The 27,601-nt window shown below is 41.5% G+C and overlaps 1 protein-coding gene across 1 annotated transcript in view; it reads left to right on the forward strand.

The window, feature by feature from the left end:
• The first annotated feature begins 375 nt into the window (after window positions 1-375).
• glceb (glucuronic acid epimerase b) overlaps window positions 376-27,601 on the forward strand; it is a 58,437-nt gene continuing 31,211 nt past the window's right edge. Inside the window, exon 1 of the mRNA XM_079998116.1 lies at window positions 376-452. The gene's annotated coding sequence lies outside the window, so the exon portion shown is untranslated. The remainder of the gene's footprint in view (window positions 453-27,601) is intronic.

The raw sequence follows: 27,601 nt of genomic DNA on the forward strand, positions 1-27,601 counted from the left end.
TCGTTGAGACCGCACCTCCAGTGCGCAGCCGTCATCTCCTACGAGGTACAAACTTCCACCACGGCTTCCGCCCATCGACAAAGTGTCAGCGGCGTTCCCATTGGAAGGTCACGTTGTACATGACGCCGATGCCGATTGGCCCGCCAAACGTGGCCGCCCTCCCGCGCCGTCTCGCGATGCTGGCGGAGCCGCGGCGGTGGGAGGCGGTGGGAGGCTGCAGCCGCTGGAGCCGCTGCTCGGGCTTTGCGTTCGCTCAGTGTCGGGGCAGCGGAGCCCACAGGCTGTGCTCACACAGGACCGGAGGCTCGGAGAGGCACCCGCCGCCCTGTCAACTCACTGACGCCCCCCCCCCGCCGCCGCCGCCGCCGCCGCCGCCGCCGCCCCGGCGAGACTTGGCAAGCGGCACCGGACGCCCGCTCCCGGCCGCTCCACGGACCTCTCCCCCCACTCGGGTAAAGTAAATATTAAACGTCTTCGCAGCGCGCTCCACCTTCCTCCGCTGTCGCCCGTGCGCGACTCGCAACGATCCGCTCGTAGCGCCCCTGTCTTTTAAACGACCCGGGCGTCGGAAGTCCCTCCGGCAAGTGCGTGAATCTCGGGACTCGCAAATCGAAAATGCTCACTGAGAAATGAACGAAAGCCCAAGGGGGGGGGGACACGGGGGCCAGACGTTTGGCATAAGTCATATTAAATGTGACTGATTTAAACATTCCGCTCCAATAACTTTAAATTACTTTTTGGTGATCGGCACTTGGCGCGTCGCTGCCCTTTTAGATCATTGAGTTGAAAGAAGATTTTCTGGCATTCGCAGTTAGCATTTATTTATTTTTTTTCCCCCCCTCTGCCTCGATAAATAATTTTGGAGAAACAATTCGGTGTTTTGATTTGGCTTCCGTTCACAACTCGTCTGGAACTCGTTCATTGTTCGGGGACGTCTTCCCTCGCTCGCCGCGCATTATCACGCCGACCGAATCAACCGAAAAAGGGGGGGGGGTCGGAAAATCGAACGACTCCTTTGTGACTCGCCGAGGAGCCGAATCTGAAACGGAGCGGAACCTCTCGCCGCCAAGCAGCGCTAGCTCATATTCGTTCTGTTCCGTCGCTCCACTCCGTCCCGCCGCTGCGTCCAGAGCCACGCGGCCGCGCAGGACACAGTCACGGGCTTCGCCCGGCGACGATGCCGTCATGTCGAGGCGCTCCTGAAAGCGGACCATAGTGTGTTGAGCGCACGCTTGTGTTAGCTTGTATGCTAACTCTGCCTGTGCTTAGTAAAGTCTTCCTGTTGGCTGATTGGCTCCCTATGGACAGGGAGGGGGGCTGTGTTGTTATCTGCAAAGTGTACAGGTGAAGCGGTGTAGAGATTGCGTTTTCTGTCCATAGAATGGATCAGACTGCAGGATGACTTCGAATCACTGGTTCCTGTGAAACTATTTTCTGGTGCTGGCGAGAGCCTCACGCAGCTCCCCCTGCCTTGATCTGGTGTCAGGGTTGTGTTTGGAGTGTTGTGTACTCAGAGGTGGGGTGGATGAATGGCTTGGAGTTCCCAGCATTTCATGGAGAACCGCAGACCTTTGACGTTTACGGTGCCTCAAACATTTACTAAGTTCATTTATTTTAGCAAAGCATTGCCCCATTTGTTTGGTCCAACACTGTTCTTGTTTCAGTGGCAAAAATCCCATGGGCGCTTTGCTCCTGCTGATGTTCGTTGACATATACATGTTTAAATCTACACTCAAATTTACAGTTAAAGTCTTTACTAATTCATTTACTAATAGGGAGTTTTGATACCAGACTAATCCCTTAACACAGTCAACTGTAAATTGGCTTTTACTTTGTTTTCTTTCAATATAATGCATGTCTTCATAGGATGAGCTACTAATGGGCTAAACATGACACAGTGTACTTCTATGTTCTTTATGTGTCATGTGTGCCCTTTTAAAGCTGTTTTGACCCTTTGAGCATCTTTAATCAAGATGAAGTAGCAGAGTGTTCATCCTTTAGATGTTCACGTTCCGAGGACACTTGAACACACTGAAAATAGTTGGTGTAGAAATCTGCAAAATGTAACAAGAGTATATGTTTATTTTAAAATTAAGAAAGACAGCAGGAGCAGCTGCCCCCCCCATTTAAAATAAATGACAGAAGTCGACTGCTTGATTCGTAAATTTTCAATCCAAATTGCACGTAGTCTGGCCTTGGATCAAAGAGGGTAGCCAGGTGGAACTGACTCGCCTGTTCTTCGGGGTAGAATACAGAGAATATCTTTGCCTGTGTCATACTCTTGCGCATGTGTCATGCCTGCCCTAACAGGAATGAACCAGAGCAAGATCCAGCCTGCTTGGCCAAGCTATGTCAGCAACACTAAGGCGCGCTTGTGGTGTTATTCCAGTTGGCTCCAGACGACTGGTCTATGTGTCTTCAATCCATGTGAAAGAGACTGCCTTCTAGGCAGGTCCACATCACAAGCAGTGAATCCAAACTGGGTGCTCTTTCCTGCTCCTGTCTGTTGATGGAATTAAACACGGAAAGCTTTTGTGCTTGCATGGTTGGGGTTGTTTAAAGGGTCTTTTATTGCCTCGAGATTGCAGAAAGGAATGATTGTCCATCAAACAATGGCCTTGTGATGGTGTTTTTATAGCAAAGCATCCGTGGTAGTAAAGTCTTACGCAATGGTGCTGTTGACCTTGCTCATTAAGAAAAAAAACAACCCAACACGGTATAGATTAATAGGGGATTTTACAAGTTTTGACCAGGAGTGCCTGTCTTGTTAAAGAAATAAGATTTGCTTTTACCTGCATGGTGTGACAGGACTTTTCAATTAATTGTGAATCCCCTATGTTCCAGTGGACCCTTGTTTGTTTGTATTGAGTTAATTAATACAGTATAGGATTGGGCTTAACAATTTGGGAAAATAATTAAATTGCGATTTTTGCAATTTGCAATTTTTTTAAGTTCCTTATCTTCTGTATTATTCACTAAACACAAGCAATAAATCATTCGATATGATTGGTATGACCAACACAACATTGGATACAGTCAACATATAAACTGCTCTTTCCTGTAGGCCAGGCCTATGTGTTATGATGAAATTAGATGAATTGATGTACGAAATTATATGAATAACATGTCTTTATTTAACTATTGAATTGTAAAAAGAAGAACCTTCAATCACAGTAGAATATTGACTGATTGAATAAACCTCAAGCCTTGTAATTGTTCAAATCTGAAAATTAACGTTTGAACAATAAGCAATCTTTCAGCAGATATGCATTTTTTATAAAAATGTTACACGCATATGTCCACATACATGGCGCACTGCTCCGTGTGCTCAGGGATGAGCTTTATGCTCATCAAATCAAAAAAAGGGTCAATAAAACAAAATAGGCACATTACCCTGGAAGAGTCTCCATCCGCCGTGTGCGGTGTGTGTTCTACACTCACGGGACATTGCACTGGGTCTCACCGGTTAAAACAGTGTTAAAACAATCGCTACAGGTTGGGCAGCGGGGGCACGGGGAAAGTGTCCCCATTATGCACGGTTTCCTTCTGTACACATTTGTTTCGTTCCGTTAGTAGACGAAAAAATAAAATAAAAACACTGTTCTGACATGCTGATGGCGGGCACCCCATCGCTGCCGCGCGTATCATTGGTACCGCCGGCGAGGGAGACCGGTGTGCAAAATGCTCCCCAATGGCTCCCTCTCCGCGCCCCCTCCCAGGGTTGGCGCCCTAGGTGGCCGCCTATCTCGCCTATAGACCCAGGAGAGTCCTATTGTTTAGATTGTGTAACATAACAAAAAAAAAAAAATTGTGAAAATTGCATTCTGTTATTTGCAATTCAAATTGGTGTTTAATTTGGATTAATCGTTCAGCCCTAGTATAGGACACATGTAAACAAAGCGAAAACTGATCAGCTCGTAACACGATAGCTACCTTAAAACGAAAATGAACATGACTGCCACAGAACACTGCAGAAACCAGACTTGCTGAAAGTGGAGCCCAGTAAAATGTTTCCCTGGCTTCAACTCTCACTGTCATAGGAATTCAATGGGTTGGTTGTTTCTTTTTTTATGGCCATATACAAATTATTCTTAGTAATTTTATTCAGTCAGCACCATATCTTCTATGATATAGCAGTAGCAATTGTCTAATGCTCACACATCTTTTCGGACCATGTTCATGGTAGTAATAATTAATCTTTCAAGGCAATGTTTCTGAGAGGCTGATTGCTGTTTGTCACTCATGAGGCATTGCCATCTGTTTTACTTCCAGCAGCACAGAAAGAGACAATAAAACTGATTTTAAAGCAACAGACATTAAATATATATTTCTGCTTCCTCTTTCATTGTTGCTCGGCGTCTTGGGATTTCAAGTTATGAGTCCACAGTTATTGAAGAAAAGCAACCCTGCGCAGGATTCCACATCTAAAACAACTTTTGAGTGTGCCCGCAGCATCTTCAGTTAAAGACTTGAAGGGAAATATTTCCAAAACATTTAAACATTGGACAGTGCTCCTTATTGTGCGCTGTATAACTTTCTTTTTTTATTCATTTTTTTTTTCTTTTTTTTTTTTTAGCTCTGCTGAAAGCTTTATGACACATGTTTGGCTTTGTTCCGGCTTTGTAATGCTTCGTTGAGATGTCTGTATTGGAATGTTCAGGTGGCAGAAGCGAGGATTATCAGAGTTGGATTGTCTGGCCAGGGAAGCAGATGGCCACCCCATACAACTGCTGCCTCCTGCCTGGCTGGAGTTGACCGGAAAATCCTCTTTAAATTGCCTTTTATATTTTCTTTGCATCCCACTAGCTACATGGCAGCAATTAAACCTGTTATTTTGTGGACATAATAGTCTGAAAGCCATGTATCTGTCGCTTTGACTAGTCTTTGTTTTTATATATTTGCATTTCAGGTTCCTTCATTCCCCTGATGTTTAGTTAAATACGTTTAAGGGATATTGAGTGACATATTATTGTCATATTTCAGTTGAGTCAAATGTCTCTGACACAAATGTGTGATGCAACAAATAAGTGGGACATTTTCCTATTCATAGCGCTGGAATTGCATGTTGATGTATAAAGGTAAAAAGCCTGGAGCTTGAAGGGTCAATGTTAGGGTGAAAACACCAGTATCAGCTAATATGAATGCCAAAGCAAAAAAATAAATACATAAAAAATAAATATTCAAACCATAGATTCCCGTGATTACACTGATTCCCCTGGAAATATGGGTTGCCTTTATTGTCACCTTATTTAGATGCAGACGTTCTATCTTCCTTTATTAACTTAAGCTAAGGCATTAGAGACACTGCAAGGCCTGGCAAGTGTTTTGATTAACAGTCATATGATATTTCAGTGGACTAATTACACTGACGGGTGCTGAGGGGAATTTTACATTGGGGAGCCTGGTTGAATAGGACACAAAGACAACAGGGGAACTTTGAGATCACATTTGTAAACGTTCAATGAATTGTCTGTTCATATGTCTAAGAGAAGTCCAGTCTAAGAACATGAAAAAGAAGTTCAGTTATGGTGGCTTAGTAGTTCCAGACTGTAAGTCGCTGCTCCATCTACTGTATTGCTTTGATCTGATCATTGTCTTTCTTGATATGTAGTTAGTCCAATCATGGCCAGCCTAATGTCTATCAAGGTGCCCATTTGCTGTCAGTCTTTTAATCTACCCGAGTGCTTTAGCTGCTTGAGTTAGCTCATGCTGGGGCTTTTGTCTCCAATACAGGCTGAGGAGTGCTAAGCCAGGTTCGCCTGTGGTGTCTAATAATAGGCTAATGTGAAAAGGTCTGCCCTGGTTTTGGCTCTTAGCTGGACACTTCCTAGAGCCTGCAGTGCAAAAACACGCAAGTAACTGTGGTCACTGTGGTTGCTGTGACACCACTGTCACCTGGAAAGTTAGCAGCGTTGTAGTCATGCAAGCTAGAGAAGAACCAAGTTTAACAGTGCAGGTGCATTACCACAAAGGGGTCAGGAATAAATGCCCTAAGCCTAGAACGACGAGCAGAGAATTTCAGTGTTGTCGTGAAATTTGGACTGCATGTCAGACTGTGTGTGTGTGTGTGTGTGTGTGTGTGTGTGTGTGTGTGTGTGTCATGCAAGTTCAATATATTGCAGGTTCACAAAGGATTTGTGCAATCATTCCCTCGAGGAGTATAAAAGTAAAGTCTATGCAAATCAAGATAATAAACTCTTGAAGCAAATTTATACTTTTGAAAATCAAGTTGACTATCACACATATTGTTTTGAACAGGCGTGATTATAGAGTAGAGTAGAGAATAGAGTAGTAGAAAGTTCATTTAGAATATTGTATGTAATCTGTCCATAAGCCACACAAAACGGTTAATTATTTAGTTATTTATTTACGCCAATTTTCCATTGCCTCTGAAGTGGGAATTAAAATATCCTTACCATCTGTAGATTTTAGAGCTGATATTAAACTGAGTCTCATGCTTTATGGAAACAGCAGGTGAACAGTCGGGTTACCATCATAGTGTAATAAAGCATCTTTCAAATGCTTGTAGGCAGCACATGTGAGTTTTGTTAGGTTTTTGTCATTAAATGCTAACTTTCAGTTGGTCTTTGTTTTGGAATTGGCTTTACCAAACCCAGATGCACCCATTAAATGATGTGTGATGGTGAGACAATGAATTCTCCATTTCTGTGTGTCTGTGAACTGGTATGTTTGTAGATGGTATTCCAAAGGTAGTGGAACAAGCTGCTTGAACAACTGATATCTTCAATGGGTCCTAGTATATGAACTCTCAGCAAAATCTTTACATGAAACTAAAATGGTCATCGTGATGAGTCAAATATTTTTAGAAAAACATGTAGTGGAGTACATAAATTATTTAAATGTGCATCCTTTCTGTCTTAACTGTTTTGTTTACCATACGTAAATTTTGCTGCTGCCATTGAGAGCATTGAAGTGACTAATATCCTGACTTGGTGTGCTTGGCCGATTATGCCTCACTATACCGCTTCAGAAGACAAAAGACTTTCTGTTGGAGCCCTTGGTTCAAGGGTCTGTGCGTCCCCCTGAAAAGACCAGCCAAATTTGTAAAAGTCATCTAGCACTGAGACTCAAGTCTTCTTTCCTTGAGTGTTTATAGTTTATACCGGTAGATGTGGTCTGCCGAGCCCTCCTTTGAGGTTCGCTTTATTCCACTTATCCTAAGTGTTATCTGATGCTTAGGTACTAACAGGCTTCTATTGCTGTTTTCCACCACAGTTGTTGCTATTGACTTCCCAGCATTGCATCAGACTATTATTGGTAATTTCCAAATGACAGGCAATGGCATTTTCTATAGTATCTGAAACACTCAATGCAGAAAAGTGTCTTGATAGGTTTGGTAGACATTTGTGACTGAAAATATTGGCACCCTTGCATTTTTTTCCCAATAACACACCATTTCTCCCAAAAAATGTGGCATTGAAACATGTTTTGGTATCCATATATGTATTTATTTATTTATTTTTATTTTTTTTAGCAGAACAAAACAAAAAAAAGCTGAAAAAAGACTGAATCCTAGCTTATTCCAATCCTATATTATATTGTCCACCTGGACAATATAATTGGCACCTTTTTATAAGTTGCAAGAAATAATTAGATTTTAAGCAGGTGACTCACCTTGAACTCACCTGTGGTGAGTCACAGATGCCTGCAAACTAATAATCACTCATGCAACCAGTTAAATGGAGCGATGTTCTCATTCTGCTTTTTTTGTGTGAGTGTGAGTACCACACTTAGCATGGAGAAAAGGAAAAAAAACAGAATTCTCTGAGGATGTCAGACAGAAGATCATAGTCAAGTATGAACAATTTCAAGGCTACAAGTCCATCTCCAGAGACCTTGATGTTCCTGTGTCCACCGTGCGCAATGTTATCAAGAAGTTTAAGGCCCATGGTGCTGTAGCCAACCTCGCCGGAAGAGGACACAAGAGAAAAGTTGCCCAAAGATTGTAGCAAAGGATTGTTTGAATGGTGGTGAAAGGAGCTCGGGCAACTGCAAAACAAATTCAAGCTGACCTTCAGACATATAAGGTACAACCGTTTCAACTCGCACCATCCGGCGCTAACTCAATGAAAGGGGGTTCTATGGTAGGAGACCCAGGAGGACCCCACTGCTGAGAGAGAGAGAGATACACAAGAAAGCCCGGCTGTGCGTGGCATCATGAAATCGTAAGATTACCAAGGTATTTTGAAGCACAATGTTTCACCCAGTGTCAGAAAGCTGGGTCTCCATCGAAGGCCATGGGTCCTCCAGCAGGTCAATGACCCAAAACAAACATCAAAAAGCACCCAGGAATGGTTCAAAACAAAACACTGGACTGTTCTCAAGTGTCCAGCAGTGAGTCCAGATCTAAATCCCATTGAACACCCGAGGAGAGATCTGAAAACAGCAGTTGGAAGATGGCACCCTCTCAAATCTGAGAGGAACTGAGCAGTTTGCAGAAGAAGAGTGGGCCAATCTGCTAGTTGAGAGGTGTAGGAATCTCATTGAAGTCTATGGGAAGCGCCTGACAACAGTTATTTTCTCCAAAGGATGTGCTACCAAATATTAAATCTAGGGTGTCAATATGCAATTTCTGTTTATTTTATGATTTAAAAGGATATGTTAAGCTCTGAATCAAAAGCAAAGTTTCTGTACTATTAAAGGAGCAATAGACAACTTTTTTGCTTTTACTTATCTTTATGAAGTTAATGTTGATTGCACAGTATGATGGCTTTATAATAATGACACCATCAGCATTTAGATTGGTTCCCTGTCAGCCTGATATCACTCTGCATTCGAACTGCCACCCGGTGCAAACTCCCTGGAAAATTATCGATTTACGGCAGTGTGTCACAGGAAGTGCGTCAACCAGGTGCAAAAGTTGTCTGATGCCCCTTTAACAGTGAAGTAAAGAGTTGTGAAAACCTAATACTTTTGTCAATTTCAACTTATTTTAGAGACAGATTTTTTTATTTTAAATGTGAATGGGTGCCAACATTTTCAGCCACGACCGTAGGTGGTATTTTGCATGTATGCACAAGATCATAGAAAGACAGACTTTTTATGTGAAATAAATTACATTTCTCGTTTTAATCAAAACTTCCAAGAGGGGCTCAACTCCACCACAATCAATATCCATCCATGGAAGCCTTGCTTCTTGTTCTTGCTTATGAAATGTTTCCTTGTGAGAAGATTCCAGTTGAACCATTAGCTTCTGCAGTTTGCAACTGACCAACCTAATTTGCATACACAGAAATGCCTTGCCCAAGGGCAAGTTGTAAGGGAGGGGGGAGACCCATTTCCCTAGCCGGAACCATAACTGTCTGGATCTTCTAGCCTCAAGTCTCTTTTATAGACTTCTGTGTTGTACTATTGTAACCCTCACTGAATGGTCGAAGACTTAAACCTACACTTTAAACCAACTTTAAGTAATTTTGTCTTATGTTTGCAATCCGAGATGGACTATATGTCATCTTATTGGGACTATATCAAATACCTACGTTTGCAGCAAAATGCATTAAGGCTTTCATCACTCCTTGAAGTCTGTGCTGTCATGTTCCAGGCTGACCTGCTGCCTGTCTGGTCATTCAAGCCCTTGTTTAGTTATGCTGGCAGTGTAGCTGAGGGATATGGGACACTTCAAAGGCACAAACCTAGACAACTAGTCTCTCCATATTGCAAAGGCCTTCTCTGACCCCAGACATTCCCCCTTCACCCCTCCTCTTTGTTAAACACGAACTTGCCTCTCCAACAAAAGAATGGCCCCAGTCTACCAGGCACAAAGACAAACAGATATGGAACTATGCTCTATACCCCTTATTCATCATGCTCCAGTTATGGAGTGCACTCAATGGAATGTGCCTTTTAGGAAAAAAATTGTCTGCAGCACAGAATTCCCACAAGTGATAGTAGGCATATATGTTAAAGCCTGAATGTCCAGCCTGGCTCTCTATTGTGAAACGATGGCACAATGAGGACAGGTACAAGTGTTCATTTTCTCAACAGAAAATGTTACATAGATATTGGGCAGATGTTGCTTTTTTTCCCAAACAAGTGGTGACTGATTGGAAAAATCTTGAAAAAACGAGGACTATAAATAAATACCTTCTCAATTGAAGCTTTTGACATGTCAAAAAAAACCATTATCTGTGACTGTTTTTTATTCCTAAATATCTCTGCTAATAATTCAAGCACTAAGTTTGTCGGAACTTCACCATTGCCAAGTTATGCACTAATCATCATGAAAAACATCCCCTCATTATTCATGGTCATGTTTCACATGCGCATTATTATCTTTTGCTTATGATGACAGGCAGGCCATAAAATAGACCCTTTTTTGATGGCGCAGTGTTTGGATAACACTTTTTTGTTAGTGTTTTCATTTTGTAATATTGCAATTTGAAAAGCGTTTTTAAGAAGTCAGTGAATGATTTTTATCTTATATATTCATCGTCATTCCTTTCATACTAGCTGACTGACTAAAGTATGTAATTTATATCCTCTGCATCACATTTTCAATATCAAAGGATTGTTTAATGGTGTAGTTGGGTCAGTATTTCTGTCTGTGATGTACAACGCAAGTATGCCACAAAGTGATATGAATACAATTAGTAAATTAAAATTAGACTGAATTAACTACCAGAGATTTAGCACCAGAGATTTACAGTAATATTAACTACACTAAATCAAACAGCTAAAATCTAAATTCCTGCTATGGCAAAACACTAGCACTCAACAAAATGTACCGGCAGCTACTGGAGAGGGCTCGCTACCTTCCCCTGCTGTTTCTGCCACGGTATCAGTACTACAACCAGAGTAGGTGGTGGTGTTGGCCTCATTTCTTGTGTCTAACAAATGCAGACGTGGACATTCCACCCACACACAAAGGGATTTGTGCACTGCTGTGCTACCGAGCCAGAAATGACTTTTGTGACAGCGGGTGTGTGACATTCAATACAATTGATGCACTTTGTCTCTCAGCTCCTGTAGTAGGCAACTAAATTTGGTTACATGACATCCTATGCGTTGTCCTAACTGGCTGAATGCCTTTGACTTCATTTTCCATTCACACCGGATTTCCTGGTCATTGACTTGTTCAAACACTGATAGTCCACAGGGGAAAATTGAGGTCGGATAAATGAGGTGGTTACTAATGGCTCCGAAAATGACAACAGAAAAAATCTCAATGCTCTCTGAACAAGTATGCTAAGATGAGGAGTTAAAGGAACAGACTGTGCTAGCCTCACCTCAGGGCATGTGGAGATGCTTGTTTTTTGACCAGAATGTCTCATTACGATGTAGAAATTATATGATGTTTATATGTTTGCTTTGCAGATTTGGAAGGAAAGAAACTCCAGCCGTAGTACAAATAGCAGTTGTTATTTCATATTTTCTTTATCACTAGTTCTCAATTGTCTTTTTGTACAGAAAATCATTTCTCTAATGAATTGCATATTTCAGTCCAAATTATTTTGGACTATACGATCGGTATCTACCGGACCAAATTACAACGCAGATTTCAGTGCCTGAATTTGGTGCCATGCCGATTGAAATATCTGCCCTCCAGTTCCCCGAAACGCCATATGCATCTCACATACTCACATCAAACCACAAGAATTCAGCCTGATTCTGACCCGAATTTGTCGTGTCGGACAATATTTTAATTGTCCCGCCATAATAGTCGTCTTTTTTTCTTTGTCCGTATTTTGTAATAACAAACTTTGTAATTATTTAATATAACAAACACAATAAATACATGTTATTTCACAAACATAATGAATACATGTCACTTTCAAGTTGTACTTTATTTCTCTTCTTGTGCTAACAATCTACAATTGAAGAAAAGTTAAATAGATTAATTTCCTGTAATGTAATACAGACAAAATGTATTGGACATTAATTTGGAATTTGTGTTATTATAGAAAGACTTGTCACTGTTTAATGCCTTCTCCTCTCATTTTAAGCCCGCTACGTTTAGCTGTAGGAAGCTGCATGTACATGAAGTTTCCTGAAAACGACTGTCTATGATCGCTTCTAAACCAAACCATGTCATTGTTATAACGCACCGTGTTGTCTGTGAGCTGTCTGAGCTGCAGCCACAGTGATGGAAAGTTGATGTTTGGTGTTGTGTGGAGCAATAATGATAAAGTTACGTAAGTTTGACTGGTTGATGCCGTATGGGGCAACCTCATTTTAGTGGTCACGCCTTTTTACAATTTCATGAAACCAGAAAACAGGTGACATCTTTCCGTGATTACTTAAAATTTTTAGGATACAATTTTTCAGATTCTTTCAGAGAATATGAAACTCATCATGGACTCGCAGATTTTGATCTTATAACTTCCACGAATCCCGCAAAGTAAGGAGGGACACAACACAGCATCTAGCACAGGGTTAGATCCAAATAGAATGTCTTCATTTACGAAAAGACCAAAGAGATAAAATATCAATCGAACAGCCCCACCGGATGCAACCAGGTCAGACTGTACACAGACACACACGTAGTTTGTAACCTCTAACCACTACAGAGTGATTGACTCTACACCAAGCACTGCGCACAACGTGAATGGACGTTTGGAACCAAAACCTGCACATTTATAAGGAATTTTTTTTAACGTGAGCGTGTCGTCAATGCACGGATGTTCAGCTACCTCCGGTCAAATTTAGTCGGTTTTTCACTTTTTTCTGCTCCGTATGTGGATCGATTTGGACGAAACTTGAACCGCAAGATTTCTGTGACGTCCCGGTTCTACTGACACCTCAACCTTGTCAGTTGTTGCAGCGGATGTTCTGTTCCAGGCAGTTTTAACCTGAGAAGTGTCAAGGAGAATAAAAATTATAATAATACAAACTATAACAAAAGACCTATTGTTAATAATGTGTAATAAAAAGAAAAAGGCCCCGGATCTATTCATCCATCATTCCAATGTCCCATTAAAGCCCTTGGAAAACATTGTATTACATTGTGTGTTATGATGTCGCACTCAGTTTCCTTATTGAACAAAACAAAAAAGGACACTCTCAGCATCACTCTCCTACCGCTCTCTTACAGACCGTATGGACCGTGCTGTTTAGGGGAGCCAGGTCTCTTGGGGGAGTGATTTAAGGAGCCACACCTATCTTGGGTTTTTGTAATTGGGCCCGAGATCAGAGGTTGCTGTACGCCTGTTGCTCGTCAGAGCAATCAACGAGCAACAGGTAAATCACCCATCCCCACACACACGAGGGGAGCCTCTGGCATGACGTGTCTCTCCAATAAACTGGTGCGTTGGCAACATCCCTGCCTGTGACTCTGTATCAAAGAGCCCCGAAATTGCCACTCGGGTGGTGTGTGCCTAGTGGAACTGCCACACTGTCATTTTAATTTGATTGCCTTGTCCTATATATATTATTAATTCTTAAATTGTCCTATCTCACCCATTTTATATCATCTTGGATAATGACTTGTAATTTTCCCTTGGCAGCCATTTTGCATTCACCACATTAGCCACTAGGGCTGAATGATTTGGGAAAATTATGTAATTTAGATTTTTTTGAAACCAATATTGGGATTTAGTAGGCGGTTCTTTATTTTCATCTTCTGTATTATTTACTAATCACACATCATTCTATAGTATGACCAACACAACATTGGATACAGTCAACATATAAACTGCTCTTTTCTATCGGCCAGACCTACATGTTATGATGAAATTAGATGAACATTGATGCATGAATTGCTATGAATAACATCTTTATTTAACAATTTAATTGTAAAAAGAAAACCCTTCAATCACAGAACATTGACTGATTGGTTTAACTTCAAGCCTTGTGGTTGTTCGAATCTGAAAATGAACAATCCAAAAAAGATGCATTGTTTGAGCAGAAATTCATTTTTTATAAAAATGATCTACGTTACAGGAGATGGGGAATGATTGCCCTCTCTCCGGCCCCCTCGAGATGGAGTGCTAGGCGGCCACCTATCTTGCTTTAAGGAAGACCTGGCCCTAAACAGCCCTATTGGTTAGATTGTGTACCATTATTATTTTTTTTTAATCGCAAGTATTAATTGTTTTAAATAGTTGTCTTTACTAACACTTTCTCATGTAGGCTTCCCTCAAACCACTCTGAGGACGCTTTTAGCAACAGTCATGGTTGATTAGGCTTGTAAAAGAAAATTTCCTTCCTTTTGAGGCAGCAGGCAGAACCTCTGCCCTAGAGACCCGCTAAGTTTTTATTGTGTTGGCTTGAGATGCTAAGCTGGAGGTTGTCCCGGCAGTGTTTTGCTGCAGCTGATTCTCCATCACACAGCCCCCAGTTCAGCAATTCTTCACAGCTCCACAACAGTCTCCTTGCATGGACAGTCTTTCTACCACTCCACTCAGCTCTTCTAGAGGAATGAAGCAGTTTGGGGCTAAGAGAGCCAGCATTTGTCACTTGACTTTCATTGAAACCACCCAGCTGCTGGCCAATTTAATTTGTATTTTTGTAGTGCCAGTTGCACCTCCCTCAGCATCCAACACTTTTTGTTTCTGATCCACAGAGGCCTTGGCTTACTGTATTGTTGCTAAAGCAGAGATGTTTTTTTAATAGACTGTTCAGCGCTATTCCACACACTTTCACATTTTGTTGTCATAAAATGTACAATGTCACAGGAACATGGCTATAAACAACAGAACAAGAACTACTGGTAACCCAAATGAAGCCTGTCACACCAGGAGTAATTTCATTACTTTGTGCCGAAAAATAACCCCCCCCTCACCACCACCACAACCATTAAAAATTTAATAAATAACATTTAAAAAAGGCCCAAGAAACTCGAAGTTGGGAGTTTCAATCCATTCAAAAATCTAACCCCCTTCCTTTTTTAACTGAAAAGACAACTTTTGGAACGTGTGAACTCAACTGGCTTGCACTGTGTGATTAAACACTAAAGTGTTGAGCACTGAATTGGTAATGATAGTGATATGTATGAGGGGTACAAAATATTATTAAGCTAAAGTATATGATAATCCAAACATACATAGCATACATAAACAACGGCATTTCACACCTAGTTCCCAGTAATTACTGGGATAATCTTTCCGGCACCGCTAGTGAGTTTCACTATTCACACATACAACTACATTTAGGAAAATTTCCATCTTGAGCCTTTTCACACATGCCATGATAATGTCGGAATAGATGGGGCAAGAGACAGTCCAGCAGAATTCAACCAGTGCTGTCACTGTCCGCATCCTGCGCGCCGCACACATACAAATACACAGCAGCAGCGCACGGAGCGCCGCACATACAATGCTCAATACATAATCTGCGTGGTATTTTCATCAGCAAACGTCAGTCTTGTTTTGGGGGCCTCAGAGACCTATATTAATTTGTGTAAAAAGGAGCATAATAGGTCCCCTTTAAATTTGTGTGATAATTTGACACCTGTCCTATCTTCCTCGGGTGAAGAAACATTCTCCACCTGTTCTACCAATCCCTGCCTGCTCGCTCCCTCTACGGCTCCATGTTCCATTGCAGCCGGCGCGGGCAGATACATAATACAGATGCAGAAATATCCTAATTATTATGCAGAATGATGTCATTGGACCTTACCGAGCGTAAAAGACACGTCTCAGGTCCGAGTTCCATTTTTAAGAAGAAAAATAATACAATTTAAGAACTTAAAGACCTGTCTCCTTAGCGACCAGACATGTTTGTTTCTTGCCTTTGCAGCCGAGCTCTGCGGTTTGGATTGGACTCTCACTTTTCTTCCAAATATATATATATTTTTTTTGTGAAAACAAATAATTGCATTATTTGTACAAAATAAATATTAGTAAAAAAAAAACAACCTTTTTGCTTTGCCGATACCGTATTCGGATTAGGCTCCACCCCTACATCACTTGCTTGTTCCGGAAACGTGTCTGCTTCCATACACAACACAGCCATAACACAGCCATCCCAGCATTTTCCCAGAAATTATTCTTGGTGTCGAGGTAGAAAAGTGCCGGAACAAATTTCCCTGAATATCGATCCCTGCTCCCATTCACACATGACCCCATGCAGGAAGGGTTCTTGAACATTGCTGGCAAAGACTGCATGTGTGAAAGGGACTTAATACTTAACAACTAACAACTAACAACTTAACAACTTAACAACTAATCGAATTATTACCACAAATTAGAAGGCAAAACTGTACTGCAATTGTTACTTGTATGTTACCTTCAAACAAAGCTTTTAGGAGGCAAAATGTGTAAAACACTTGCAATGGGGTCTTCTAACTTCTCCGTTGTGTTGATCCCTGGCTGACTGGCATTAACGCAATATCTGTTTTGCCCATATGAATTTGTGATTGCATGTGAGGGTTGCTTCCTGTTTTGTTTACATGTACCCACTCATTACAAATTTTTGCCAAGTCTGTGCTTGTATGCAGCGAGCCTTCGGAATGCTGACTGCGGAGAAAAAAGGATTTGCCGTCCTCGTAGTTTCACGTCTGAGGACACTCGTCTGAATAAACAAGCTGCGCTGCACCTCTCCGTCAAGGTTATTCGCTACTGTGCCCCGCTCTTCTTCCTTTCGCCACCTGTACACATACTATTACCTTGGTTTTGCAGTTGCCGTATAGCCCAGTTCCTGTGTCAGCAAATGACAAGTACTCTAACTGTCTCATTCTCACACCTCTTTCCCTTTCTTTGTTTGGGTAACCAGCTGGCAGTGAGGGACAATTCAAGGTTCAGAAAGTAAAAGTCCTGCCATATTTTTGCTCCAGCCAGGCACTGGGCAGAGGAAAAACTCATTAGTCTTAGCAATTACAAAATCCAGATGGTTGCCTCAAAATACTGGGGATAACTTTTAAGGCTTTTACGTTACGGCTCTGCCACTGGGAATGAAGCTTTCACACTCCATACACAAAGGTGTGTGCCACAATCGGTCCGGAATTTTAACAAACTTTTTTTTAACAAAAATGTGACAAGAAAATCTAAATACTGCTACCAAAACAATATAGATGGACGAGCTAACGGCACTAACGCGGAGCCACGCAGAGTACCGGGAGTGCAGTCTGATGTGTTTCACTGAGACATGGCTGCACAGGGACATTACGGACCAGAACGTCTCTGTCGATGGCTTCCACAACGTCCCGGCGGACCGGGATTGTATCGAGGGGGGTAAGCGGAAAGGCGGGGGGCTTGCCGTTCTAGTTAACAGCAGATGGTGTAATCCTGGTCACATCACCATTAAAGAACAGCTCTGTAGCCCGGATGCTGAACTTTTGGCCGTTGAAACTCCGTCCATACTATCTGCCTAGAGAGATCCCGCATGTCATCATCGTTGTCCTGTTCATCCCTCCTTCTGCAAACCCAACATCTGCCTGCAGCATCATCCACACCACCATCTCCAAACTTCAAACTCAACACCCCAGTGCCCTCATCATCATGTCGGGAGACTTTAACCATGTCACCATGAACAGAGTTCTGCCGACTTTAGAATCAAGAGAGTCAGACACCCCCTCTCTGTAATCTGACCTCAAAACACGGACTTCCACTTCTGCACCTTCTTCTTTTTGCACATTTACAACTGTACATTTTACACTCTATATAGATATGTATATAACATATATATGTTTATATATATATATTTATATATAAATATGTTTCTTAATAATTATTATATGTTGTATGTAGATTTGGAGTTGTAACAAAAGTAATTTCCCCCTGGGATTATTAAAGTATTTCTGATTCTGATTCTGATAAATAACTCAAATGTGTCATACCCTCTGTTCTCGGGTTGCACTTGCCTACCCAAACCTGAGTGCAAATATCCAAAAAATGAATCAATGGGTAAGCAATTGCACATAAAACGAACATGCGTAAAATTATTTCAACACAATGGCCTTGTGCCCTTTGCCTGTACTGTTAATCAAAATACTTGAATTTACTGGTCTGTCTGGAAGCAGTCGCTCTCCTCCTCTCCCGGTATCACGTTTTGTCTCTCCCTGTGGGCTCCGTGACAGTAGAATTAGCAGTCAGTTATTAATGTGTCAACAGTATGACTGATAGTTGATGTTAATTATGAAGTGCTGCAGCAGATGCCAATTGACATTTCTACTTGATTCCTTACTCTGGCCAAGTAACATGTGGAGTTGGGTGTGCACTTACAGTGTGGTTCACTCATCTTTGCCATACCTCATATATAATTGAGACAATAGGCCTTTCAGTACAATTTGGAGCTAATCGAAATGATGAAGTTCCGAGGAGTGTGTGTGCTAGGGAAAAGACCCTACCAACGATCCTGTAGCTTGGAAATGTATTCTGTCAAGGTTAGAAATGTGGTCGTCATGCAAATGCATTAAAAGGTGAAAAGCAGTGCTTTGAGTTTACTTGGATGGTAACATGCCCGATGTGCCACTTACAGGTCTGACCTTAAACGGCCGTAATGCAAAATCATTTCAGGAGGTAGGTCATTGCTTTTTAAGACACTTTCTGCAAAAAGGATTTTGTGTCCGGCATCAGAACTGTTAAGTGTTTCAACACAAGTGAACTGGAGGCAGAAAGCACAATTGGTGCCTCCATATCACTTGTAAGCGGTGTCAGTATTTTTCCTACCGACCCTTTTCGTTTCACCAGACATGTTTTCATCATTGTTGCTGGCCAACCTCCAGGACATTGACATTTTAACTGAGTTCTTGCAAAAGCACACCACATTCTACTATGATTCATTTAGGTCCAGACCGTTTGATACAAGAAAAGCGTCAAATCTTCTCAGAACAGCCTGTTTTTATTTGAGACGTTGATTTGAATTCATCTTGAGTGTGAGTGCAAAATTTCTGTCTACAACAAAATTGCCATTATTAATTCAACATGTTTATCTTTATGGACACCAAGAAAAACCCAGTGTGTGTTAGCGTCAGCGAGCTTGTTTTAAAACCGGAAATAGGGTTGTTTCTGTAATGATGCCTACATGAACCACTGGTGATCTAATCATCTCATTAAGCCGCTTGACCTTAGATTTCCCGGAGTGAGTGGTCTTCTCTCACATACAAATCACAGCGAGAAGTTGTGGTGGGCTCCTCTGTATTTTTGAACCACACAAAATAAAACTATATTAGATATATATTTTTTTAAATACAACTTTCTTCTACAACTGTTCTCATGTTTGAATTTATTAAGGCTGCTCCTCATGGAAGGGAGCTGCGACACACGAGGTACTTACTATATCAATGCTCTCAAAGTGGCCTAGATCTGGTCATTAGTGTCAGTGAGACAACTGTCTGGCCTGTTTTTGACACATGGTGAATATTGGTGTCAGTGAGTGTCTCTCATTTTATTTTTATAAAAAGGGCTATTAATTCCTGATCACCTCCACCATCTTTTGAAATCCAGCCTTCTTATGGAAGAATAATGGCATCTGCATATGCTGAGTTCAGATAGAATAACCCCCAAACCCTCCACTTTCTTGAGCCCTTCGTTCCCCCTGCTCCCCCTTAATGCTCTTACTCTGTCATATCTTGCAAGAGATTGAGCGATATATATATACCATCAAAAGCCCTTTTGAAGCTCCCCATTCTCTCTTGAAATCCTTTTGATTTCCAACAGTTTCGGCTGCTTAATATTCCAAACGAGTCTGTGGCCTTTTCGCAGATCTAACAGGGCTGCGAGGATGCGATTCTTGTCTCCATGCGGGAGGCAGTCAGGGCACGGTCCTCATCCCTCCCAGACCTCACATCAAGGTTGCCAGGGATCCTAACAAGTACTGAGCAGAGCTCCTCCACAGAAACTTAAACAAGATCTCATGTCACTGTCTTCTCTTTTTAGTAGTGTGAAGCAGTGTCCTCCTCACCTCTTTAAAAACTCCCCTCATCCCTGACTGGGAACACAGTGCAGTGTATGTGGCCAATCAAAACTGAGCCATGCTGTAGACAAGACTGTCTAGAGCATGGCCTTCTAGATCACCCTTACACATAACAAAAGTTGTAATTTAATTGTTCCGCTGGTGTCTGATCATAGCTGCCTTTTTGAAGTTTCTAGCATTTGTCCACAAGGATGAAAGCACAATTTTTACTCCAGAGAGCCCTACAGACACTTGACAGACAACAAGGCTATATACAAAGGGGCAGGGAAAAAAAAGTTTTCCAGAGATTTTGGTCCAAACTCCTATTTACTTTCATCTCGACTCCTTGTTGTGAGTTTGCCTTTTCCCCGTCTCATCCTGTCAAGTCTGGAGAGCAAATTCACTTTATGGCTCTGAGAGAAGCCTTGAGTTTTCAAGTTCCTCTGTCACTGTTTGCTCACTCAGGCCTAAGGGTCTGCTTGTTTTATGTTGTTTTGGCCCTTCCATTCTATTATCCCACGTCTGCATTTTAGCTTATAGTAAATGCAAATATAAGCCCTCTAATGGTCTCCATTTATGGATTTAGCCAGCAACTTCTTTATAGTTGCAGCTATAGTTTCGAACATTAAGTCTTTGCTTGTGTGCCTGTATACTAAGACCTTTAATGACACAGATGCCAGCGTTGCACTATGTTTTGGTTGTCAGGCAGGGGTGAAAAAGGTGGTTTCTACAAAAAAAGGACCAGATGACAAATTCTAACTGAACAAAAAGGGGTTGGGTGAACAGCTGCACCCAGTCTGGGTGTTTAGCCATGATGGAGAAGCTGCAGCAGTCCTACTTTTTTCTCCCAGGCATAAAAAAAGGAGAGACTGACAGAGCTGCAAAATATATGCAAAGCCTGAGTGAAAACAGCAAAATTTACTGGCTATATTCCTGAACTCTTGTGACAGCCACGACACATCACTCAGACTGGGATGCAGACTCGCTGAAGCCCTCTTTGTCTGCTAAATCCACTGTGAAGATTACCCTAATGCTGTGAGAGTTTGAAGAAGTTGGAGTGGAGGAGCAGCCCTGTTGGTACATAGTGCTGGCATGGGTGTCACCGTTGGGGCCCCCTGTGTTAATAGTCTAAATTATCCCCCCTCCTTTTCCCAACTGGCACAAAGGAAAAGTGTCTTCTTGTGTGGAAGTTGGATGTGAAAGTAAATGTAAAACAGACCTTAGCAAGTAAGAAAAAGTAACGTCTTGATTTTATTTATTTTTTCTTCAAAGTTATCTTTTTTTTTTTCCCCATTCTAAGTACTAAAGGTTATTGTGCAGGCTTTATCTTTGTTAGTCTACAGTAAGACTGGATCTGGATCCTCTCATTTTATGTTCTTGATCTTGAAGCTTGAGTGTGACCTTATAAATCAAGAATGAGCATGAGATTTCTTTTCCCTTTTTGACAGTGCATCCATTATTTAACCTATGCTCCTACACACATAATGGCCATTATCACAGAAAGCACCACTCTCCTTTTTCTTTCAGATGCCAGATTCAATATTGTATCTTTCAGAGACTTCTTTAGATAGCCCAGTGTCTTTGATTCTCTTTTAATTTTCATTTAACTATTTATGAGTCAGTCTTGTTACTATTGTATGTGTAAGAGAGAGATGTGTATCATCCTCAGTTTTGACTCAGTGGACTGATATGAACCTTCAAAGTATTTGTCCATGCTAACATAGAGGCAGACTTTGCTAGAAGGACGTGCTGACTGTTTTCTCCATGCATTTCCATGTTGCTCCATGTTGCATGGCGGGGTTATGAACAAAGGAAGTGCTCTTCTTGCAGTGAGTTAACCAGATTTGCTTGTCGGAGTCCTCTGCATCAATGTCAAATATCTGTCTCAAAGCAGGAGATGTCATTTTTTGGCTGTTTTCCCGTGTGTTCATCTCGCCGTGAAAACGACATCTGCTTAAAGTGCTGCGACGCTATCGGAGTCCATACATACACTCTACATCTGAGTGTTAGTATGACTGTCTGCTGTCACAGAGAAAGCTTCTGATGCTGCTTTACCAATTCTGTTTGGTGTTAAAGCTTTCTGGTCCGATGCTTTTCCCACTAGGGGTTCGATGTTCAGAATCAAAGCTCAGCTGCTGTGCCTGTGCTTGGGTGGGAGTTTAAGCAATTTATAAGTTTGAAGTGTAATTTTGACATTGTGTGTGCAGGGGTTCGCATGGTGAATATTTGGAGCAGGGTTGGTAAATAGTTTGCTCGAAGATAGAATGGAATTAGCACTTTAATGCCTGGCTCCAAGAAGACATCTAAATTAATTTGTCCCTTCACTTTGGGCGACTCAGGATTCTTGGACAGCGCAGTGTGCATCAGATGGTCAGTGATTACTGGCACCATGGCAGCTTCAACTCGGATCGCTCAGTGTTTGGCCAGTCATTAATTCCCCAAAGAAAACTAGCAGATTATGAATACCCACCAGATGGGTTTCCATCTCTGCTTTTTTTCACCACATCCTGGCTGGGAGTCCTGATAGATGACTGCTTGTGTCAGGATGGCAGCGTATGAGGAACGTCCAGAATAATTAATGGTCTAATATCATTCTCGGTCAGGCCGCACCCAAAAGTAATATCCTTTGCCTAATGTTCAAAATGTATTTGCAGCACAGTGCAGTGAAGTTGATATCCATGATTCATATGCAAGGTGCTAATCCCTTTGTTAAAGAAAGGTCGATTTGGAAGGGGCTCTAAGTAAAGGCTAAAAAGTGGTGTCGGCTCAATGTTAAGTTAGCCAAGCCAGTGCTAAGCCACCGTGAAGAAGTGCTGGAGTGCTGCTAACCTGCCCCTGGTTCAAAGAGTTTAATCTTACACTGGCCTTTCACTCTCTCTGCTTTCGATTAAATGGCCTTGAAACATTATTTTCTAAAGTCATACCATGGCCTGGTTTGACCTTCCCATCTGGTGCAGAACTTTAAGCATTAATACAATGTTTTTAACAGAGAGATTACTACCTCATCACTATCCTAAGTTTATATATTTATAACTGCTGGGAAAAGTGTGTGTGTGTGTGTGTGTGTGTGTGTGTGTGTGTGTGTGTGTGTGTGTGTGTGTGTGTGTGTGTGTGTGTGTGTGTGTGTGTGTGTGTGTGTGTGTGTGTGTGTGTGTGTGTGTGTGTGTGTGTGTGTGTGTGTGTGTGTGTGTACCAGATGTTCACCCCCCGGTGAGAGAAGAGTGAGACATCCAGAGGGAATGCCACGTTGCTCAGAGAATGTTTCAATAGCGAGAGTGACGCAAGGCAAGATCAAGGAGGAATAACTGCTCCAGGCAGTTATTCCTCCTCTGCTGTTCATTGTCTTTTCCAACAGCCTGCATTGCACCTGCCTCAAACAGTCAGAAGACTTGCACATAAGCGTGTGGAAATGTTTTTTTTTAGGCTACAATGAAATGTTGAATACCGTAGTTTCCTCAAATATAAACTAGTAGTCAAATAAAAAACAGGCCTCTAATAAATGCCCGGTGCGTGGTCTACACAAACAAATACAAGCCTGTCTCAAATAAAGTTAGGGGGAAAAACTGAAGGGAGCTGGGGGCGATGTTCCGGTGCGGTGCTCCCAAACAAAGCAAATTAAAAAAAAAAGTTTTTATTGAAGACGTATTTTATTTACTCCCATTTCCTACTGCTGTGTAACAAATCGCTTCTTGGGGCAAACGCCCTGCTCTTAGTGCTCCCACTGTAGAGCGCCCCAAGCAGGAAATGGTGCGTTCAAGGTGAACTCGGGAAAAATGTAATTCCCCCGTCTGCTAACGCCACAACTGCGACTTTTAGGGTAGCTACTAGCTCTCTCTCTTTTTTTTTTTACATGTGTTTCTATGGCATGGCACCCAGACAGAAGTTTGATTTATAATTCATACTCAAATATGATCAAATATACTTATTAAACAGATGATAGATATGGAGATATAAATGCCTGTCCCTAATATAAGCCTCCTTCCAATATTGGCCTGGTACTCTGTGCAGTTGGAAGGAATACAGTATCTTTTAATTTGTTATGATCTCAAGATCTCAAAGATCTCTTTGATCTCAAAGGGTTGTTTTCAGAGGATCTTTTTATGTTTTTAACAAAACGGCGGTTCTTAATGCATTTCTACAAAATATTTTTGTTGTCCCTGTGGCTGTTAACAAACGATTTAATCCCTAGATGATTCTCAAATTTCCATTTTGTTTGAGTAAATCTCAAATGAAGATATTCCATTATGCCACAATCTTAGGTTTTTATGACTTATTTAATCGTAAACCCTTTTCATTTCTAACGTTGGCTTTCTTGAACATAATTAACATGACTTGAGGTACATGCAATATAAATTATGGGCCACTTGGCTTTTTTTTTTTTTTTTTTTTTGGAATTCTAAAGACTATCATGTGATCATATGTTTTGGTTCTGACATTTGGCTCTGTGTTAGATTGCACCCTTCTGGCTTTGTACTTGGCCTACTTAACCAGCCTCACATCTTCCCTTCATGTCAGTGGAAAGGAGAGAAAAAAGGCAAAGTTGCCTCTCACTCCAAGATATGTTTATGACCCTTTAAGTTGCACCAGGACTGCAGAAGGGCTGTACCCGACTCTGAATGTTTTCCGTCAAATCGGATTTGGCTGTTCAATATATTAGAGTATTTTACTATTCGGTGGGGGGGGCTTTTCCTATAGGCGAGAGAGGCGGCTGTAAATGGCGCCTTCCCCAAGGGGGATGCGGAGAGGGAGCAAAAGGAGTGCATTTTGGGCACCCGTCTCCTTCTCCGATGCCACTGCCACGGGTGACCACGATCAGTGTGCCAAAACATTTTTTTATTTTTTTTTTTATTTTTATTTTTTTTTTGATGTAGGTTATTTTGTTTGTCTCCTCATGCAACTAAAAAAGTGTGTATGGAATAGTATGGAACGAAACCGTGCGTAATGAGGATACTTTCTCCATGACTCGCTCCCTCTCCATATTTCTCTTAGAAAATAAAAAAGAACCGATAAGAGTACCGTTAAAGTACTGGATAGATAAGCAGTATCGGTAAGCCTGGTGGTACCCTTGAAATCTTAACGATACCCATCCCTCTGTGCCCCGTCCCCACACTGTCTGTAGTTGTTTTATTTGGAGGAACAGGGCATGGCTCTCTGGCATCAAGGCGCCCGGAGAGCCGTGTTTGCTTCCATGTCCGGAAGCAGACGATTCATACACATAAAAATATATTTATGATTCGGCTTAATCCTCATTGAAATGTTAGCCCTGTTCATTCTCTAAGCTTCTATCCGTTTTATCCTGTTATTGCAATGCACACTGATTGGGGGGGGGATTTCGGACAAATGACGGGTTTCCGACTGATGATTCCACTCGTGAACTTTCAAGGGGCAGCCCTAGACTACAGAAGTTCGAGGCTCTGGTTGTTGTTCGTAGTGCAGTCAAATGAGTCGTTCGATTTGATTCAATTGGTTTAATGCACGATGACCACAGGAGGACTTCCAGTGAACGAGAGTGAGAATAGACGACCATTTATTCTTCCCTTTTTTTGCAATAATTGCAATTTATTTTGGAATGGCAAGTACCATATAAATATAAGGTGTATTTGCACTTAAAGTGAATGAGACGTTCATCTGAAGTTTGAACTGTACATTTTCCATCTTAGCTTTATGTTTTGTCCTACTAACTCTCAAAGAGAGTTAAAGGTTGCATTATACTGAAACTTGATGACAGTCCCATATTCTATTCTATTTGAATTTAGTGACAGTTTCATGTTCTATTACTCTTTGATTGTGAATAATGAACAATAAACAATAATATCATAGTCAGTGATGATTAGAGATGACATGTTGGACACATTTTTCCCGTCTTAAAGTCTAAATCGGTTCATTAATGGGGAGAAGGACGTTTTGGCTCTTAACATAGGCCTGTATGTTGAAAGGTTGTTTTTGTATTCCTGATCACACAGAGCTAAAGACACACAGCCAGGCTTGTCACAGTATAATGTGAAGATGCAGAGTTTTCTTGCGCGAACATCTTGGACAAACCTCGCTTGCCCTCATTAGCTTTGCATCAAAGGGCTCAGAGGCCCTAACTACATCCCAGGTGATTTGTGAGGCCAACTGAAGCCTTATACAGCCAGGTTTACAGGCCTGTCTTTGTGCTAGGATCCATAATGGAATACAAGTTTCAATAAATATAAGAAAGGGCGTTGAATTTTCACAATTTGAATCTTATCACATTCCGTCAACCTGATGTCCAGCTTTCAAAAAGAAAATCTACTCTGATTATGAGATACAATTTTATTCTGCCGGTCATTGCCTTACTTTTCCAACTTCAAACTCCTGCACTGTGAGATTATACAGTGGCTCAGACAAGACTTATGTGCTACCACTTGAAATAAACTCTGTAATATTTCATTTAAGTACTTTGTCAATAACCCAATTTCATGAAAAAGGATCGATAAGCTCCTTTTGACGCAGTGATGTAACACCATTTCCAGTTTAACAGGCTCTTTTGACAGAAGCCGCCAGGAAGTGAATTATGTGTGAGATTAATTGCAGGGTAAAGTATTAATGTCACTCTTTGCACATTGGCTTTGATGGATTGGTAACACATTAATGACCTTGCTGTTGGAACGCCTATATGTTCATCAATGCTGCAATTACAAATGTGTGTTTGTTTCCTTATTATTTATGGTGCATTCAGTGCCTGCGAGTAAATGAACTATTGATGTTTGGCTGTAATTTGACCTCAGTCAGGATACATTACAACAGCTATTTTTGTCTCGCTCCGGAAAACTGTTGAAAAGCAGTTTAATATGCAGTCATCATCAATCATGATTTACTTCAAGACACTTTTAGCCATGTTAGGGGATTTCATTTTGAAAATGTACAACAGACTTACTGAAAAAGCAAATTGAGCAGGAGTAGAAGATCAATTTCCACTAAATGGCCCATTATTATACATGCCAATTCCTCATTAAAGTCAAACACATCACCTTTAGTTTGATATATGTCCAACTGTGCAGGCATTCAACTTAAATGTAGCCCAATAGCCATTGTAAGGCTCCCAAAGATGGCTGCAGGTCAACACACCGGACATGTCAATGTATTTAACTCCTGTGAAAGAAATTTTTCCGCAAAGATCAGTTAGGTTAATCTGCCCGCTACAAGAAAACAACTGAGAATATTCAAGATATTTATTCTGCAGATTAAAGAGAAAGATTCAGTACTGCTCCAAAAACAGCGTTCTGATCAATCTAATATCCTTTCTGAAGACAGCAGGCTTTATACAAAAAAACAGGGTGTGGCTTGGGTCAGAAGTCACTTACAAGTCTGTGCCCCCCAACTGTTTCCTTGAGTGCCACCCTCAGACAGTGAAATTCACAGGTACTTGCAAACTTGACCTGGCAGACGCAGATTACAATCCCTTACAATGCACCTCTAGGCTCCCCTGTTGAGTTTCCTCATCTCCATAGAAGGTAAAAAAAAGAGCCAAATGTGATCTGATCCTTTCATGTTAGAATTGACATTGTAGGGAGCAAAAACATTTCTCTTTACATAAACTCTGGGGGTTTCCTGGGGAAACAGACAAATGTTTTAAAACCCCCCTCTGGAGGTAGAGGCCTTTGTCCTCCTTCAAAATAGTTGATCGTATGCATTTTTCTCTCACACCTCTTTCTAGTACATACACAAAGTGGGTATTTGTGTGTAAAACTCAAGATTGGAACATTATATTGGATAGTCGCTTGTTGACTAAGGAGAGAATGATCCTCATGTGTGGATCAATACAGCCCTATTATATTTTTAAAGT

Source organism: Zeus faber, assembly GCF_960531495.2.
Source record: "Zeus faber genome assembly, chromosome: 3".
Classification (NCBI taxonomy): Eukaryota; Metazoa; Chordata; class Actinopteri; order Zeiformes; family Zeidae; genus Zeus; species Zeus faber.